The following is a 20,823-nucleotide window of genomic DNA, read 5'->3' on the forward strand; positions in this document are numbered from 1 at the left end:
AGTGTGTCAAGAGTTTACAGATGTGGATAAAAGGAACATGTAATAAATTGCCATTTTGTATACCTATGGTTTGTTGAGCGCCCAGAGATCATTCAAGTGACTGTTACTTTAGTATAATGAAATTGTCAGGATATAACAAGAAAAATAAATCTAAAATAGAGTATCCTAGTCTACCATCAGCTAAATGCCTTGTGCCTTATTCAGCTGAAATCCCAGTGTGAGTTTTCATTGAACTACCCTCTTTTAAAAAACAGGAGTATGGTGAAGAACTAAGTGACAGCAACGATGAAGATTTTGAAATTGAAGATGACTCAGTTTGTAAGGGATTTGATCAGCATGAGTTGAATGATTTGGCATGAGATTTGAAACTATCCAAAGAGGCTTCAGAACTCCTAGCATCAAGACTGCATGAGAAAAACTTGCTTGAAAAAGGAGTGAAAGTATCCTACTTTCGATCAAGAGAAAGTGTATTTCTGCAGTACTTTCGAAGTGATGGTGGTTTTGCCATAACATACATGGTTTAATGGAGGAATTGGGAATTCCAATCTAGAAAGCAACTGAATGGTGACTGTTCATCGATAGCTCAAAGCAGAGCTTGAAGTGTGTCCTCCTCCACAAAGGCAATTTATTTGGTGCAGCCCTTATTGGCCATTCAGTTTGTTTTCATGAAGAATATGAAGACATAAAGAGAGTCATTGATCTGTTGCAATATCACAAGCACAATTGGATCATCTCTGTCTTTCAAATGGTCTGCTTCCTTCTTGGTCAGCAATGCGGATTCACCAGGTATTCCTATTTTCTGTGTATGTGGGACAGCAGAGCTTGTGAGAAGCATTGGGAGGGGTCAAATTGGCCTCCAAGATCTGACCTCAAACCTGGTGGTCCAAACATTCTACACGAGCCACTTGTTGACAGAAAGAACATTATATTCCCACCTCTGCACAGAAAACTGGATCTCATGAAGCAATTTGTTAAAGCTTTGCCAAATGAAGGAGACTGTTTCAAGTATCTCATTTTGGCATTTCCTAGCCTGTCATCTGAGAAGATAAAATACCTTAATATGTATGTTTGGTAGCAGAACTTTACTACTTGTACACAATTTGACTTATAATAATAATAGCCTTTATATGAATAAAATAAAGAGTATATTCAGGTAATGTTTTCTTTATTTTTCTTTGTATGTACATTTTGTATGGCTTTGGGGACAAAGGGAGTGTATCCTGTACCTTAAGAAGTTGATGTGATAGAGAAAAACTGGGGTCAGTTTTAGATTCAGATGCCAAAAGTTAGTCAAAAACAATTGTCATATCTAACTCAATAAAAATTGTGTTCCCAGTGTTATATTCAAATACTTATATTTTGATATAACAAAAAGGAAAGAAATCATTATGGCATTTACAATCTAGTGAGAAAATAGAAAGGAAAACATTGATAAAGAATACAGAGGATTGAATTTTCCACATCTATTCCAATTTTCTTCTAATATTCTTTCCTGTACAAAAGAGACTAAAAAACTAATAGATACATCTCCTAGTCTATCTTGATGCTAGGGATTTGGATGTGAATGAAGGGTTCCAATCAAATGTAGTTTTACTAATATTGACTTTGGGCCAGATTGAATAGGGAGTGAAATTGCAGCAGAAATGTTGTTGCAGGCAAGGCAGGGATCTGAAATTATAGTCTTCTAAAAGTCCTTATACTTGAGTAACTTTCTAAATATCTCACAATCTATTTTAAATTATTTATTTTTAAACTAATTGAGTTTCTGATATTGTGATTGTACCCTACCTGATTCAGCATATACTTCTTATATTGTTTAATAAGTGAGTCCACAGAGGTACAGATTGCTATTGAAATACATAAGAAAAAACTTAATTCAGCTTTCTTAGTTTACATCTAAGCTGAATCCTAAGAAATATATTAGAAATATGGATAGCTAAAGGTGTGTGCCTTGGCAAAGCAAATGACACTTACAGATAACAGTCTGGGAAAGAAATGGAGACGTGTTCTGGGAATACAAGATGGCTCACAATGACAGGAGTAGAGCATCTGAGATGAAAGTGACTAGAAGTAATTAGGAATGAGATTGGACTATATGTGTGTCTCACTAAGGAGCTACAGCTTTATTTAAGGATACTGGGGAGCCACAAAAGAATTTTGAAGCAAAATATATTATGTGACCAAATATGCCATTTAGACCAAATACTCCAGCTCTTGTATAAAAACAGAGTGGAATATTATGAGAATTTAATGAATGTTTTCTTTGTGCTAGGCCATCTTCTAAGTGATGGTAAACAGCAACGAGGCAAACAATGACCAGTCTTCTTGGAGTTTACAATGTAAAAAATATGCATAATATAAGACAAGATATTATAAATGAAAGAAAGAAAAAGCAAAAGGATAAGGAGAGAGTGGGAGTCTAGTGAAGGGTACAATAAAGTCTTTTATAGAATTTTGAAGAAAAAAAGTGAAATTATCATCCCCGGTTTTAAAATGAACTCTTGTTCTGTATCTTGATTGCTTTTTTGGTTACATGAATCTACACATAAAATGATATAAAACTATACATGTATGATTTACCAATATCACCTTTTTGATTTTGCTGTTACAGCTATGTCAGATGTAACCAATGGGGAAAACTGGGTAAAGAATACATGGGACCTTTCCCTATTATTTCAGAAACTTCCTGTGAATCTGTAAGTATTTCAAAATAAAAGTCTAAATATATTTCTTTTGACTAAAAACTAGAAGAATTAAAGATCAATTAGTGGACATGATAATAATTCATAAAACACATGATGTGATTTGGAACAGTGTGCTGATTTAGAAGATCTGAAGATTTGAGGTATAAGACAAGGCTGACAAAAGAGTTTCAGTGTTGACAGCTGTGTGAACGGCTATGCTTTTTACTGAGATAAGGGTGCTGGAGATACTTAAGGATATGGGAAAAATAGAAACAGGGTTTCTTTTTCAGAAATATTAAGTTAGAGATGCCAACTGTATGCCCAGTTTATAATGAGATAGACAGCAAAAACATGCTTGAAGTTGATGCAAGATACCAGAGGTAAACATATAATATGGAACTCAGCCTTAGATCATGTGTTGAAGTCCAGACACTAGATAAGATCACTGAGTATGACAGAGAATAGAAAAATAAAAAAGAAAAAAAAAGCAAGTCTGATAATTGAGCCCTGGCATTATTGAAATTGCAATGGATTGGAAGAGGAGTTGGAAAAGAACTGAGAGAAAATGAGTAAGACAGCAAAAAAAAAAAAAAAATCTTAAGGCAGTATGTGTGATCAAATAATCAAAATTTTTCATGAATGAGAGAATAAGCAAGTATGACAGATGCTGCTGAAAGTGGGGACTGTATAATCACTAAAAAATGACTTCAAATTTGACAATATGGAGGGAAGAGGTGACAGTGACACAGCAATTATCAAAATGCTTGGGGCAAGCCTTTTACTGGAGTAACTTCAGGAGAGAATGTGAGGAGAAGCTCAACAGCTTGACAGTGAAAACTCATTTGAAATGTTCTGTTGTACTCTGGATCAGGGAAATTAATAGTTTGATGAATTTGAGAAGCAAATGTCCAGGTGAAAAGATTGTAACATTTTGTTGGAGAAATGGAAACTACCTGATGAAGCAGAGGAAGGGGATACTGTGGAATCAAAGTTGTTGAGAGGTAGGAGAATGTTATATAATCCAGGTGAAGAATGATACCTTGGATAGAGGTGAAAATATTTTATCTTTTCTAAAAGGTTTTCTCTTACAGTGACCAAGTGAAGAATAATTAGTCTGAATTAAGATTCAGACTTTGAGAAGTCTGGCGATTTGAGAAGTAGGTGAATTTAAATTAGTGATTGAAAGGGAGTAACTAGGGGAACAAGAATTAGTTTTTGACTAGATGTGAGGAGTGGATAGAATCACAGGTATTGGTTAGTGAATGGATGTAGGGAGTAAGTAAATCATAGAGAAAAAACAGTTACATTTTCTATGGATATTTAAGTAGATTATAGCGTCACCTATTGGAAGTGGAATGTTGAATAAATGTAGATTTAAGGTACAAAGGGAAAAAGTCCTTAACAGGGAAGTAAAGGCTTGATACTGAAATAATAGCACATTAGAACTTTGGAAAAAAGTATATTCAGTGCACTATAAAACAGCATAGATCCCACTGACTTCAGACATTGGTAATGCTTGTAGCAGAGACTGAAAGGAATAAAAAATGAGGAAACAATATTTCTTGGATGTTTTATTCACATGGTCATAATACTTTAATTTTGGATTTAATTTTCTGGGAATAGAATGCCTTAGGAATATAATTTGCCATGAGATAAACCATTTGAATTTTTATTTACATGAGATATGATAATAGAAAAAAGAATAATTCTCAAATTTGGAACATCTCTATTTTGGCATTTAATATTAAAATATCTAGTTCAAATTTAATCTCACTGTACAATTTCTGGTATGTTCTCTAGGATGACGTGGTTGGACGTAATTCTTGATGGGAAATAGAATGTAAAGTAAATTTTTAAATGTGGGTACAGCATGATTTAATTAATATTCTCTTCTGACTTATTAAAAATTCTTGTTGGAGAAAACTAACCTGTTGAACAAATGTTCCAGAACATATCCTGAAAAACCGCTCATCTCTTTAATCTAGTTGACTATGGAATTCATTATTATACACAAATCATTGTAAGAACACTTATCTAGAATATTGCAAGGGAGGGATTTTTCTCCCTATTCCTAATGTTTTTGATTTTTTGTTTTTCAAATGGATACAGTCTCTTGCTCCTCTCTGCCTTTAATTCAGTCCTTCCTAAAAGTGGAGCAACATAACCTGACTACTAAATTTAGAAGGGTAAATTCGAAATTTGTACTCCATCTCATTTCCCCTCTTTTACACTCAGTGAACATGTGCTCTGCTTTCATGGCAGAAGCAGACTCCCCACTTGGGAGAAACCTTCAGTTTCCAGTCTTGCTTATTACTGGGTGGATAACTATGACTAATTCTAGGATTCACTATTATCTGACTACTTGCACAGAGATAAAATCCAGATTTTCCAATGTCAGTTTTATGAATAATAGTTGATATTTGTATCTACATAGTTTTAGCTCTGTGTTTATTTTGTAAATTAGTTCAGCCACTTTGGTGGTGGCAGAGATGCTATTGGTCCCTTCATATCGTCCCAATTCCCAATGGAAATAATTTTAAAATGTTACTGGAAAACATGGACATGAATTTTCAGAAATAATACAGAAAATTCACCTTTTTGTTTTTCTTTTCTTGTTTTTTTCTTTTGTCTTTATCTCATTAGCCATAGGTGAAACATATAACATTGAATTGATCCAGGAAGTTTTATAGGTGAATGGAGAGCATAAATGATTATTCTGTATGTATATGATATGTAGCAATTTGCATTAATGAAACTTCTTAATGTTTTATTATTATGTAATGGAAAGTGAGGTTGATATTACTTAAGTGATTAAACACATACATTTAAGAGTACAAGAAAATATTGAGCTTCATGGATAAAGAGACTGAACTGTAACAAGACAGAATTAAAGAGGTTCAGCACATGTACCTTCTTTGGATTCAGAGAGACATAACTTTGCAAGTCAGAAAACACTTAAGTCTGGATACCCCTTTTCTTCTTTAAGCAACAACCACATTTCCGAGTGAATGATGCACCAATGGTATAGATAATATTCACTTTAAGAAATAAATAGAATATACTTAAAATATTTAAACTTTGATGACTGGGGTGTGGGAGTAGGGGGTGGCTTCTGGTTGCTGACATGCTCTTCACTTAAACAAGTATAAAGGGAGTTCATGTTTCAGATACTTACCAGAGCAACTGGGAGGACAATATTAGTCTATTAGCATTTTATAAATTTGATTGTCTAGGAATTATTTATGAAAAACACAATTAAAGTGTAGCTCTCAAAATATACTGTTCTCAAAATTACCTGCATATCTGGTTCCTTACCAGATCTATTGAATAATACTTCTGAGGTTGCAGCTTCAAATTTTAGATTCCAATGGCTGGGGGAAAAAGCACAGATTTTTCTCAGGCAGAGCCAAGTTTGAGAATCACCAGGCAACACGTGAATATATTTATAATCACTATGTTCCAAATTTAGAGGAAAAGTTTCAGCATCATTGCTATCGGGCTGAGAAAAAGTGAGAGTTAAAACAATAACTGTCTTCTTTGATAGTGATTAAAGATTAAGAAGACTTGAGATCAAATGTAAATACAAGTTATTCATCACCCAATCCTGATTTCTCTCATCTAAATTATATGTGATATTTCATAATGCAAGATAATTTAGATACAATCAATTTCTTCTTGTCTTTTCTCCCATACCTTGATGTTTTTTAATCCTCCAATAATTCTATAATACAAGGGAAAGTGATTAGAATGGGAGATTTTACTCACTAGAGGAAGTGAACCTTTGGTTCTCAGCAAATATAATTTTCCTATAGCTTACCTAATTATGAAGGCCTCATAAGACTTTGTGAAGTTTAATATGTTTATTGTTTATAAGTGGGAAATGGATGGAGCTTCCTATGTTTTCTTGCCATAGTACCAAGAATGTACTTTTGTGAAGGGAATTTTGACAAATGTATCAGAACAGGTAAAATGAATGTTATAAGAAAGAACTTATTTTTCTTGTTAGTAGCTATGCTAGTCCTAAAAAAGAAATAAAGAAGGCTTTAGGTCAAGATGGTAGCATAGGTAAATGTGGTACTTGCATCCTTCTACAACTAAGTCAAAATTACAACTAACCTACAGAACAACCATCATTCAGAACCACCTAAAATTTAGCTGAATGGAAGTCCTACAACTAGGGGATTAAAGAAGAAGCTACACTAAGACTAGCAGGAGGAAAGGAGGTGCTGAATGGGCTGGCCCCACACCCACATGCAGCACATAAAAATTGGGAGAGAGGGGTCTCAGCCCCACAGCAGGCCCCCAGGCAAGGGTTCCAGTGCTAGGAAGAGAAGTGTCACAATAACTTCTGGCTGTAAAAACCAGCAGGGATTGTGGCTGAATGAGATGGAGGGCTTCTGGAGTCCTAGGCACTCCTCTTAAAGGGTCCATGCATGGATTTACTCTAACTCACTTCCTCTGAGCTTTATTGCTGGAGAAGCAACTCAGAAGGCATCAGGGACATATGGGGAGAAACAGAATTTTCTGGCATAGAGTGAAACATAAAGGTGAAGCTTTCTTACAAACAGAAGTGCTGGCAGAGGCCATTGTTCCTTTTCTGAGATACCCTACCACCACCAACTCTCACAGAGGTGGCAAGTGGATGCCATATCTGAGACTCCATCAACCTTCCTCAAATGGTTCTCCCCACCCTAGAGATTACCCCAGATCCTGCCACAACCAGCTTGTGGGTCCACCCAATCTATTTCCAGTGGCTTTTCCAAATGAGTAACCTGTCTGAGCTCATGCTTCAGACTTTTCTAAAATCTTTCAAACAAGCAGCATCTAATTTAGCATTCCCCATACCTCTTGATAAGTGGCTCCAGGCCTGACATTAGCTATAACTGGCTTTAGTTCACAGCTTGCCTTACCTGGGAACCCACAGCCAAGTACAAATAGGAGCAATCTTCAGATTGCTTTGAAGCTCATGATGGGTGTTCCCAGGTAGAACACAGGGGCAGCTGACCTTGGCCTGCACCTCCCAGGAGGCTCCAGAGACAGTGCATACAGCAGATAGCTTCAGACCACATCTAGGCAGCACCAAACTCCCTCCAGAAGTGACACACTCAAGGGAACAACTCAGTGGGACCAGAGTTTCACTGAATCATGTCCTGCTCTGTGGGGTGGGCCCCTGCTTGGATGATCTTCCACGATGGTCAGTGGTTACAACCAAACCCTACAGCCAATTAGCCTGGTGGTAAATCTCTCCCATTGATGTGGCAACTGCAATCAAGTCTCACCTACAACAGGAAGGTGTACACAGTTCAGATGTGGGGGGTACACCTGGACTGCCCAGCTTGGGTGAACAAAGAGGATATGCTGCAGGGCCCTACAGGACTCCTACTATGAAGGCAACTCTACCAAGCCAGGAGACATAGTAGCTCTGCCTGATACATAGAAACAAACACAGGGAGACTGCCAAAATGAGGAGACAAGAAACATGTCCTAAATCAAAGAAAAAAATAAAGAACTCCAGAAAAAGAACTAAACAAAACAGAGACACGTAATCTACCAAATGTGGAGCTCAAAACACTGGTTATAAGGATGATCAATGAACTTAGTAAGAACTTCAACAGGATAAAAAAGGATATGGAAACCATAAAAAAGTACCAGACAATTGAGGTTAATAATTTACAGGAAATCAACGACAGAGTAGATGAAGCCAAGAATTAAATCAGCATTTGAAATATAAGGAAGCAACAAAACACCCAATCAGAACAGCAAAAAGCAAAGAATCTTAAAAAATGTGAATAACATAAGGAGCCTCTTGAAAAATTCAAGTGTACCAACTTTTGCATCATGGGGGTGCCAGAAGGAGAAGAGAGAGAGCAAGATATTGGAAATGTATTTAAAAAATAATGACAGAAAATTTTCATAACCTGGAGAAGGAAGTAGACTCATAAGTTCAGGAAACACAAAGAATCTACACCAAGCCACATTATAATTAATATGCCAAAGTTTAAAGACAAAGAGAGAATCTTAAATGCAGAAAAACAAAAGCAATTAGTTACCTACAAAGGAGCTCCTATAAGACTTTCAGCTGCTTTCTTAACAGAAACTTTGCAGACCATGAATGGATTGGCAAGCAATATTCAAAGTGATGAAAAGCAAGGACCTTAACCAAGATTACTCTGCCCAAAACTATCATTTAGAATTGAAGGACAGATAAAGACCTTCCCAGATGAGAAAAAGCTAAAGGAATTCATCACCACCACCAAAACAGTATTACATGAAATGTTGAAGGGTCTTCTTTAAGAAGAATAAAAAAGGTCAAAAATATAAACAGTAAAATGACAATAAATACACATCTATCCACAATTGAATATAAAAAAAAAAATAAATGAACAAACAGAACAGAAACATACTCATAGACACAGAACATTTTGATAGTTGCCATTTGGGAGGGGGTTGAGGGTATTAGTAAAAAAGGAGAAGGAATTAAGAAGTTGGTTGTTACAGAAAATTCATGAGAGTGTAATGTACAGTATGGGGAATGCAGGCATTGATATTCTTATAACTATGTATGGTCAGATAAGTACAAATTTATTGGGATGACCACTTAGTATGTTATGTCTTGTCACTGGGTACCCACGTGAAATTAATATAATGTATATCAACTGTAATTGAAATATTAAAATGATTTTTAAAATGAAGAAGTAAAGTGAAAACAAAAAAAGAAATAAAAATTTAAAACACAGAATCAAGGGAAAATCTTATTTTTATTGTTGTTGTCTTGTACTTTATTTCTTTTAAAATGTTTAGATATTATCGTTTTTAAAATGGTAGTATATCCTCATCACTGATGCACTTTGAAGGTCACCATGACTCTCAAGTACAGTTTTCAAATCAATTGGTTTCAAATCCATCTCTGAAAAAAAATTCAAATGCATCTCTGTAAGCACCACCTACTGGGTCATGGAAACAGCTACTGCTTTTAGCATCTCTGACCACACCAGCTTCAGCAGATAAAACCTGAATCAAGGGGTAAGTCTAACATAACTGTAATTCTGTTACAGAGCAAATATCATCTATATGATCATATTTATCTGTTAACGAAGTTGAAAAAAATCAGATGCATTATCCAAAGAATTCTCTCTGGTGTTGTGCCACAAAAATCAAGCCACTATTTATAATTTCTAATCCTGTGTATGTAGAATGCAAATAAATCAGGAAAATAGTTTGTAAATTTATAGTGCAATCTGCCAATAAGTAATAACTTTTGAGCAATTTCAAAATGAAAGGAATGTTATCAATGTATTTTCTAGCTAACTAGGAAGTGTGTGATCATCAGACCACACTGTGTCTTGAATAAATTTAAAGGATAATTAGAGATTTTGTAGACATATTTTAACAAAAATGAAGAAAGTGTTTTGCACTCCTGAAAGTTCAGTGACTCCTAAAAGTTTTCTTTTTATTCTTTTTGGGTTTTGGAAAGCTCCAAATCTCCCCAAACTTTATCTGGCAAATAAAGATTAACCACAAATGCATTTAAATATGAACATTCTGGGTCACAATTTGAATCTGGAGTTGACAAACATAATTTGGGGACTTCAGGTATGATACAAAATGTTAAGATGTTATAAAGATATTTTTCCTTTTAGCCAAGTACAAAAGTTTTGTTTCAAACAAAAATTACCACTTTAAAATACATTTATTAATAGAGGCACTGCTCCTGAATCTACTCAAATATATTGTGGAACTGTGAGAGAGGAAACCCTCATATCACTGAACCAGAATTAATTCAGGAAAATGGAGAATAACCAATTAATCAACTATTTAGTTTTCATTGAGAAGTAATCTATCCTTTAAAATGTGAGTCCTAATATTTGTTAAGCTGTCTTGAACTCATAGAGATAGAGTGTAATATTTCATTATCAAAAATTTGTAGTCTCTTATTACAGCTTTCTTTCTACTTTAATGTCTGACTCTCTTCTTTCTTAGTCATGTCATTAAAAAAGTGAAAGAAAAAAACATAAAAATAGTTATACATACAAAATACATATCTTTTTACATATTTTCTTACCTGCATGTGTCTAGAATGCCTCCCTCTGGTTTAGCTAATATCCACCTAAAATTCAAGCTCAAATACCTATGAGACAGGTCTTGTGGTTTCCCACTGCTCTTCCTCTTCTCAGTGTTTGCTTTCTGGGGAAATACATCCACTATCACATCTACCACTCAGAACCCCGCCCATGATTTAGGCAACTTTATAAATATCAAATCTTTAAAAAAAAAAAAAATCTTTAGGTAGCTACACCTAACGTCTCCTTTCTGAAACACTTTTCTCTTCAGTAAAAATACAACCATCATTTTCTCTCTCTCTCTATCTCCTTTGTCAAGTCTTCATCCCTAGTCTCACTTCTACATACTGGATTTCTTCAGAAATATTGACCCTTGGAGCTTCTAATGACAAACTGTATACTCTTTCCCTATATGATTGTATGTATTTTTACATATTTAATAGCATTTCTAGATTGAAAATCCCTCTACATATATTTCCAAACTGTTCCTCTAATAAAAACTCCAGACACAAATATACCATAATAAAATTGATGTCTATATTTTTCAATTTTTGCAGGCATCCCATTAAAGCTTCTATCTTTTCTATAACTCTGCCTCCTCCCTCATACTCCTTGGCCAAATCTGCTGCTTCACCAATTATTCTATCCCTATCGGTGGGCCCACTCCCTGTGAGGTGCAGAGAGAAAGCTGGAGGGAACATCATCCTTGTGACCACCTCTGCAACATATCAAGCCACCACCCAACCCTGTTAATGCTATATCCAAAGTGTTTCAGACCTGCCTACTGTTTGCTTCTTCACTGTTTTTTTCCCCCTGATACAAATACTCAGAATAGAAGCTCAATACATATTTATTGAGTACATTTGTATGTAACTAAAAGTCAGGGATTAGTAAATTTCCATTTGGTCATCCTAGTGCTTTCCTTTCTTATACACATAATCTTTTTTACATTTCTTATAACATCTTTTGCCCTGAAAGATTATCTTTCACTCTTTCTTCATTTCTCTATCTTCTCCAGTTTTAAGTTCATTGAGAATTTATCTATCTCTATGGATCCAGCATGTGATTTCTACTCTAAACACAGGATTTTAAATATATGTTGACTAAACTAAATTATAAAAATAAATACCCAAACTAGAGATAACCTAATCCTTTTGCTCTCCAAGCCTGTTTTTCATTCTTTTCTTGCTATTACTAATTATTTAACCCCATTTGTTGTTCTGACTTTTGTGATAAATATTTCCTTGCTTTTAGTTTCATCAATTATTAATATAACCCTAAACAATATAATTTAGTTTTCCCTATTGTGATCTATTTGTGGTTAGAATCATACTGTGTGTATTCTAATTTGTTTAATTTACTCAACATTGTACTGGGAATACAGCTGTTTTGTTTTATGTAGCACCATGTATTTCTATTCTATAAGAAATTACAATGAAAGAACATAGCACAGTGTATTCAGTCATGCTACTTTTATGACCCCTTGGGATGTTGTGTTTTTAACTATTATAAACAATACTGCCATACATATTTTTGGATATGTTTTATTATATACACATACACAAGTTTCTCTAGGTTTTAGATGTATACTTCCAATTTTATTAGATGAGTCAAAGTATTTTCCAATTTACACTCTATCCAGAAATGTAAAGGAGTTCATCATCAATAATCCTCAGTATTACCTTTTTTCCATTTTTGCCAATCTGATGTATACAGTAGCATCTGTCATTTTAACTGACATTTCTAATTACCAGTAATTGTTTAATATATGTTCTAGTCATTTTATATAGTTCCTATAAAAGGAACTATACCTATATCTTTTTATTTTGAGTTTTCTCAATTTTTCTTATTGCTATGCAGAAAATATTTACATATTCAAAAATATCTTCTTTGTTAGTAATATGTATAGTGAATGCCTTTCTCTCATCTGTCTCTTGCCTCTTTTGTTTCTTTAAAATATATTTTAAATAACAGATTTTTAATTGGGCCAACATATTCTGAGTCTTGCTTAAGAGACCTTCCCTTCTTAAAGTAAGCAATATGTTTTTTATAATATATTCAAATTTTTCTAGTTTTGTGGTTTACATAAATGCTGCTAATCCAACTAAAATTGACTTAGAGTTATAATGAGATTGGAGCCCAATTTTATTTTCTGTTATTCTGTGGATATCAGATTATCTGAGATGACTTATTTAAAGGCCTTTCACCTCATTATTGACCAAGTCAGTATGTGCCTTGTGTCATATATTAAATACGAGATGAAAGAATACTTGCTTAACATAAATATAGCTTGTGACACAATACTTTTAATTAGTGGTATGATTATTGCTAGTAACATACTAATAGCAGCTAAAATAGCTTATTAATAAGAACTCAAACTGAAATTTTATATGGAGGGATCTTTGTTTAAAATAAAAGATGCTGTGGAATACTAAGCTTCTGGATTAGGAGAAGAGAGAGTGTGATATCTAGTCAAAAGATGAATGAATTATATGTTATAAAAGCTGGTACTTAATCCACCCCAGTTAATTATATAATCATTAAGCAATCACTTAATTTCAATGAGCCTCAATTTCTCTCTGCAGAATGTCTCTCAACACCATCCCATCTACCTCTGACAGAATCTGAGGATTAATGAGATAAAGGTAAAAGTTTTAAAAAATCTTAAAGTATAAAGTTTTACTAATTTTTATATTAGCACTAAGAGCTACTGCTTATCGGGGTCCTGTTGTGGTTAACACATAGCATGCTAAGCATTTTTTAATATATTTATTTAAGTGGTCAACAATTTACAGAGTTAACACTATTTTTATGAATAACATATATGAGTGGATAACCTAACCAAAATCACCCAATAAAGATTTTAAACCAAGGCCTATTTCAATCTACAGTCCATATTCCTAACCACTTCATAATAGAGTCAATTATATCTAATTACAGTACAATATATAGAGTGTAACCCATTAGGATACTTTGAGTAATATATATAGTATACTTTTTGGCTTTCAGAATGAAAATCATACAAATTATGCTTATATGTTTATATATCTTACATTGATGCATCTAAAATATATATAATGATACTATTTGCTTACTATTAATTTATATATTCATTATTCAGTCAATAAATACTTATTTTTGAGTATTATTATATATATATTATTATACTAATTGAATGAGATCTAAAAGAGATTTAAGTCTAGTCCTTGCTAAGACTGATCTATCAAGAAATAAATTCAGCATAAAAAATATAATAAAATATGCTCATAATGTTATTTCTTTAATTTGGTCTGAGCTGAAACAGATATCTAATTGTAAATGTTAAATTAATATATATCTCCCTTACATATCCTTGCCATGAAACAAAAAACTCTTTACAATATTATATACTACACACATATTTTTCAGACACATAGTTTAATTGCACATTTTGAAATTTAGTATAATATTTAAAGATGGTCAATTGTGTAGAATTACTTAACGAACATTGCTGCTCTATGAATTCCCTGTTGGCTGAGTGTAAATCCAACTAAAGGACATCTAAATTTTACTGCTGATTCAATTCAAGCTTCTCTCCTTTAAACATGAAACAAGACATTAAGACATTTACACACAGAGTAAGAACCTCACCAGGGAATATTTCTTTTCTTTCTGACTCCAAGGCATTGGAGAAACTTAGCTTTTTCCCTCATGCTAGGGATAGATGGATAGACAGTGTTTATACTTCATTCTCCATGTGTAGCAGTGGCCAAAAGCAAAACTCTCTGTTCTGTGCATTTTAAGGAATTCTTGATATCTCAAGAAACTACTAAAAGAATGCAAACAAATGGAACCCCAGAAGAGAGAAACTAAAGCATTTTTTCTCTTTTTTCCATGTTAAGTAAAGTTAGAAATAATTCAGGCCCAGAGAAAGCTGTTAGCAGGAGATTAATGGTGTCAGTTCCTATTTGTGTCACAAGAATAGGGAATATGTACACTTAAAGCAAAAGGAAGAGGAATAAGAAAAAGACAAAAATGTGTGGCTCAGTCTTAGGTACATTGGAGTTATCCTTGATTCATCCAGAAGCTAGCAACATGCTGTAACAGGATATTGTGTGTTTAAATTATGAACGTGTTTTTAATAAGATTGCAGTTTCCAGTCTGCTTATTTTGTAAGTCACACATCTTAGTAAGTCCTGTATTAATTGTTTCTAAATATAGTCTATAAATAACATCAGCTAACTTGTTCTTTAGATCAGCCCACTAATATCAAGCATGAGCTTTAATCTAGATTGATGGTTCATGTCAGATAGACTTTATCTGAGCACAATCATACATTATTTCCTTCTGATTAATAATATATTCACCAAACTTTAACATTAAAAGTATCTAATGCTTAGCAAAATTGCAGTATCTAAAAACATAAGAGCCCTGGCTTCTGTGGCTCAGTGGATTGAGCGTCAACCTGCGAACCGAGTGTCGCTGATTTGATTCCCAGTCAGGGCACATGACTAGGTTGCACGTCAGGTCCACAGTTGGGGGCGTGTGAGAGGCAACCACACAGTGATGCTTCTCTCCCTCTTTCTCTTTTCCTCTCTCTCTAAAAATTAATTAATAAAAACATAAGAATTTACAAAAACATTAACAACCTAAGATAGATTATAAAAAGGAGATACTCTGATTAGTCATGGCTGACAGTCTCTCTTAATAGAAAGTAGCCATATCTACATGTTCTGGAAGGACACCAGGTGTATTTATATTGGGCCAGTTGATTTAGGTATGCAGTAAGTGGATAACTGCCATCCTATTTAAAATCTTGGGTACTACATATGAAGGTGATCCAAGAAAGTGGGTGTGAGAGAGTAAGCAGAATCTTAGAAATCACATGGGTAAACAAGTTACCAAGGAGGACCTTTGTTAAAGAGTCAGAGGGAATGTTGCATTCATTATTTTTGAATTATAAATAAATACTAGGGTAGGGAAAGTGGGCCTAAAAGTAGACTCTGAACTGGGATACATTATCTAGGCCCTTTTGACAAAAACCTAAATATTGGTGCTTTTACTATCTCTGGGTTAGCATTGTTCACTACTTGGCTTGAATAAGTATTGTATAATAGAGGAGGAAATGTGTTAAGCCTAATATATGTGCTCCCTTATATCCTCTATATCTCCAGCTGTTCATAATGAGAGAATGTAAACATGCTTCTCCTTTATTCATATAAAAATTTGTATTTACTTGAAATATTGCCGAAGAGTTTTTTGTTATGAGGGACAGTGGAAACAAATGACGAGAAGAAGTTGACTCTTTCATTAGAAAGAGTAGAAATATATTAGGAGGTGGAAAGACATAAACAAAGCTATTTAATTTTTTTTTTAAAGTCAACCTCCAACAAAGATTCATTCCATGAACAGTCATTGAAAAAAATTAATTGAAAATGACAGTGCTTGGTATATTAAACTTTACCTTCTTCTAAGAAAAATTCAGTTATGTGGATACCTCAAGGTTACAGGCTTTAAATGAAATTGATGGAACAGATTAATTTATGGACATGCTAGAAAAAAAAACAAATTTAATAATTTGGTTCATCTTCCAGGAAAAAAACTATCAACCTAAATAGAGAGGTAAACTAAGGCAAGCTAAAATGACCAGAAATTGTTCCTTTGGGAATAGCAGAGGAATTGCAATTCGGAAAACACACACAATAGCAAGCTACAGGAGCATCCCCTGACACTTTGGAAGGCTGTGTTTAAGGTCAAGGAGCTTGAAGAGGAGAGAAATCCAGCCAGAGTCCAAGTTATAAGTTCATTCCCATGAGAATAGGGAGAGACTCCTGGAGGATATTCAATGGTCAGGATATGGGTCTCAGCCTTCTCTAAATCAAGCATTTATGAAAAATCAGTTTCTCATTTAAGTTGTTCTGTGGATGCAGCCTGAGATTTTCCATTTTATATCCCATGGTTTTATTTCAGACTGAAATCCTTTCACAGAACAAAACAAGTAAAGAAATCAGTGTTCACTGAAGTTTTAACTTTTTATTTTTTGCAAAGCACACATTAGCCTCAGCATCTCGTTGCATTTCTATCGATCACAGTAAGTGGCCCTGGTCTAAGCTGCTTAAGGGCAATGGAAGTGGTTTTTCTAAGTTTAGCTGTTTATGCCTGGACTGGAGAGTATATGCAAAGTAAGATATTTTAGCTAAATGGTTTTTGACACTTTCTGCACACAAGTAGATAATTCAAACAAGTACCCATGTGCCCATGTGTTTTTTTTTTCAAGGTACTGTGTGAAATACCCAGATACTTGGGATATATATAATAATTTCCTTTGACTTACATAGATAGCCACAGCTATTGAGGATTTATTTATAGACAGAACCTAGATCTATAAATAGCTATAAAAATGTGGAAATTTGTGCCTCAACATTTACCTATTTCTATTTAAGATATCACTGTTTTTCTTGAAATTTATCTATATCTGAAAAAAAATTTGCTTGCTTCCACTGAAGCAGAAATTCACTGTAAAATTAGATTTATTCATTCATCATCTTATTCATTTATTCTTTAATTGGCAAATATTTACTAGCATCAACTATATTTCAGAGAGTATTCTGCAAACTGAGGGTATGGCAGCAAACAAACAAAATCCCCAAATTTCTGACCTTTTCCAAAATGGTAAAAAGATGTGTTTGCCTCCAGTGAAGTGATTCAGAGAGTGATTAGTAGAGATTAAATCAGAAAAATAATAGAAAGTGAGATGAGGGGATAGTTCTAGAAGGAACTTGCTATGAATTTGCAGAATTTCTTTTTCCTTTGAGTGAGAATGGGAATCATTGGGAAAAAATAACTTTAAGGGAGAGACATAATAAGTCTGGCTACTCTCTGGGGCCAATACTGGAAGGAAAGAAATTAAAAAAAAAAAAAAAAAAAAACAAACACAGAAAGCCGATTCCTCATAGGAAGATGATAGTGAATAGTGGTTTGGACCAGTTGACATTTACTGATGGATTGGAAGTAGATTGTGAGAGAAAATGTCAATCATGATATCAAATTTGTTTTTTATGTGTGTGTGGTGTGTGTGATTTTCAGAGTTTATTTTTATCTGAGCATCTGGAACAATTTTTCACTTTCTGATAAAGGAAAGACCATAGGAAGAGCAGATTTGGGCAGTGGTGATGACGATTAGAAATTACCTTCAGAGATATAAATTATGAAATGTTTTTAATCATCTAAGATAAGATATTGAGTAAGCAGAGGATTGTGTTAATTTGATGTTCAGGGGAACACTCTACACCGGACATACATTTGGGAACTTTAAGATGACTATAAGACTAATTGAGGTCACGGAGGGCGGAGTCCAAAGATCTCCAGAGCCTGGTTCCTCCAACACTTGGAAGTCAAATGATGAAAAATAATGAGCAAAGAAACAGAGAATGAGTAACCAGTTAAATAGAGAGAAAACTCAGGATAGTGTGATGTCCAAGAAGTACCATGGATCAACTGGAGTAAATGTTGGTAACAGAGAAGTGAGATCATAATTACTAATTAACCATGAGGTTGTATAACTTGGAGAATCTTTGGAGGCCCTGACAAAAGCCATTTCAGGGGAGCATTGCAGGTTAAAGCCTGGCTGCAGTGCTACAAAAGGATCTAGAGACAAAGTGTAGAGATAAACCTTCAAGGGATTTTGCTATGAAAGGGAGCAGAAAATGATAGTCATTGGGGAGGAATGTGGTATAAAGACAGAAGATTTGTGTTAAGATTGAAAATTACAACATGTTTACTATTTGATAAACATAATTTTGCAGAGAGAAAAATTCAGAAAGATAAGCTAAAAATATTCAAAACGCTACAGTAGCAATCCCACAACAACTTGACACTTTGGTGCTATGCTTAAAAACATTATGAAAAGCTTATGTAATGTAATTCACAAATTAAATCACAGTCTGAATTATTGTATGTTTTGTTAATTTTTATATGTTTTATTTTTCATCGAGGGCTTAGATCTTTTCACTTAGGAAATAAAGCAGTGTCTAATATCAAAGAAGGTAGCTAACATAGAAATTAATCAAATCCTGTATTGTCTCTTATTCAGTGGGTTACAAAACAGAAACTTACATGTATATTACTTGGTGGAGTTTTTTGGCACCATTTTTCATTTAAAAGAGTGAGTACCATGTTTGGGAACGGACTTAGACTGACAACTTTCAAGACGGATGTGTACTCCAAGCTTTCTATTCTGCCATAAGCTATAAAGTTTGCACTTCTTATATTTTCTGCTCTGAAGCAAAAATTGTATGGGATTTTTGTCCTTGGCATTTTCCCCAGAAAATGATTTTTTAATTTTATTTTTTTTTGGGGGGGGCAGCATAAGTATATGGGTGGGTTTACTAATTGGGAAGAATTAATTTTAAAAATACAACAAATTTAGCTTAAATATATCCGTAGAAATCCCAAAATGAAAATAACTAAAATGGCGTGACCTAGTCTCCTTGAATTAAAGAACACATTTTAAAAGGTTGTCTTCAGGTTTCTCAATATATTTCAAACTTGGAGTTCTGCTTGCTTTAGATCTTTCAAACAACTGTGGTGATGCCCATATTTAATTTATAGATTTTATAGGCAGTTAGGTGGTTACACACACAAAGAAAGAAATGAGAAACAGTAACATGGGTTAGTGACAAGGCAGAATTTCACTTCTGTTTTCATAAGCAAGCAGATACATTTTGGATAAGCAAGGTCAAAAAATTTACCTTCTGTATTTTGAGTTATTAAGAAAATGGTTGCTTTATGTAAGTCCAGGAAAAGATAATACTCTTTGGTTTTGCTTTCATAACCAATTGGCAATTTAAGACCAAGGTTAATATCTCTGTTATGTGAAGGTCACAGAAAACTGCACCCCTTTATTTTACCAAGAACCTTAAAAATATATGTACTATTTTATCAATCAACCTTTGTTCAAGTGTCAGTACTTCAGGTATACATGCATAAACATATTTGACATTATGAATTTTATCAAACTATTGAATAAATAACTAATTTATGGCTAGTTACATAATGGAATAATATATAACATTTTCAACTCTTTTTCAAAAATATGTTTATAAAAAGAAAATGGAGAAATGGTAAGTGAAAAAGTTGCATCCTGATATTTTTGGTGGAAATAAACTATCATAAAATTACTATTTACTTGATAGGATAGGCACATTTATTTATTTTATTTTTCTTTCAAATGCTTCTATATTTTCCAAAGCTTTACATGGAGGATATTTTTTAAGTTGCAAAGGAGAGAAAATGTTGAAAAATCCAATTAAGGTATAGTTCAGTAAGTGAAACTCTAAGGTGGATATTGTGGTTAAGTAAGAGTAAACATCAAATTTGAAGTAGTTCATTTAGAGTACTAGTTTTCAAATTTTTCTGAAAGAACATTTTACTCAAATAAACTTCTTCTGGCACCCCAATAAAGATATGAGAATATCTAAATTTAGAAATTACTAATATTGTGGACCTGCAGTCCTTCTGTATCTCACCATCTTTCTCCACTATCCATTCCTTTCTTTTTTTCTTTCCTTGCTTTTGAAAAATGGTGATATTTAAAACTTGAGCTTTATGGCTTGAGGAGGGCAGTTAAGTTTGCATAACTAATTATTTGAGAAATAACCTGGCTACAATTCCTTTTCTCTGAACTGATTACCCTACTTGGGATGAATTGTCATGAATTGGCATAACACTGACAGATACCAAAGGACTGTGAGGATTTTTAAATGAAAGAGTCATTCCATCATGTAAATAAGGAGCAGAATAAGGAGGGAGAGGAGAAGGAAAGAGAGACAGAGAATGCAAAAAGAAAAGAGAGGAGGAGAAAAGAGGAGAGGAGGGGATGGGAGGGGGAAAGTGGAAAGGAAAGAAGTTGATTTCAGAACTGAATTCAGCTCAATGGTCAAGGAGAACAATGTCAGTGAAGTGATAGCAGCCTTTCTGATAACATACTTTTGCTTTAGGGAAGAGTATGCCTGACAATCAAAGGGAACTTCTGCTGACATATCATATGTGAGTGTTATACCTGGCCAGTCCCTGGCTGGTTTGGCTCAGTGGATTGAGCG

The sequence above is a fragment of the Furipterus horrens genome, unplaced genomic scaffold (assembly GCF_987537825.1).
Source record: "Furipterus horrens unplaced genomic scaffold, mFurHor1.1.pri manual_scaffold_2, whole genome shotgun sequence".
Taxonomy (NCBI): Eukaryota; Metazoa; Chordata; class Mammalia; order Chiroptera; family Furipteridae; genus Furipterus; species Furipterus horrens.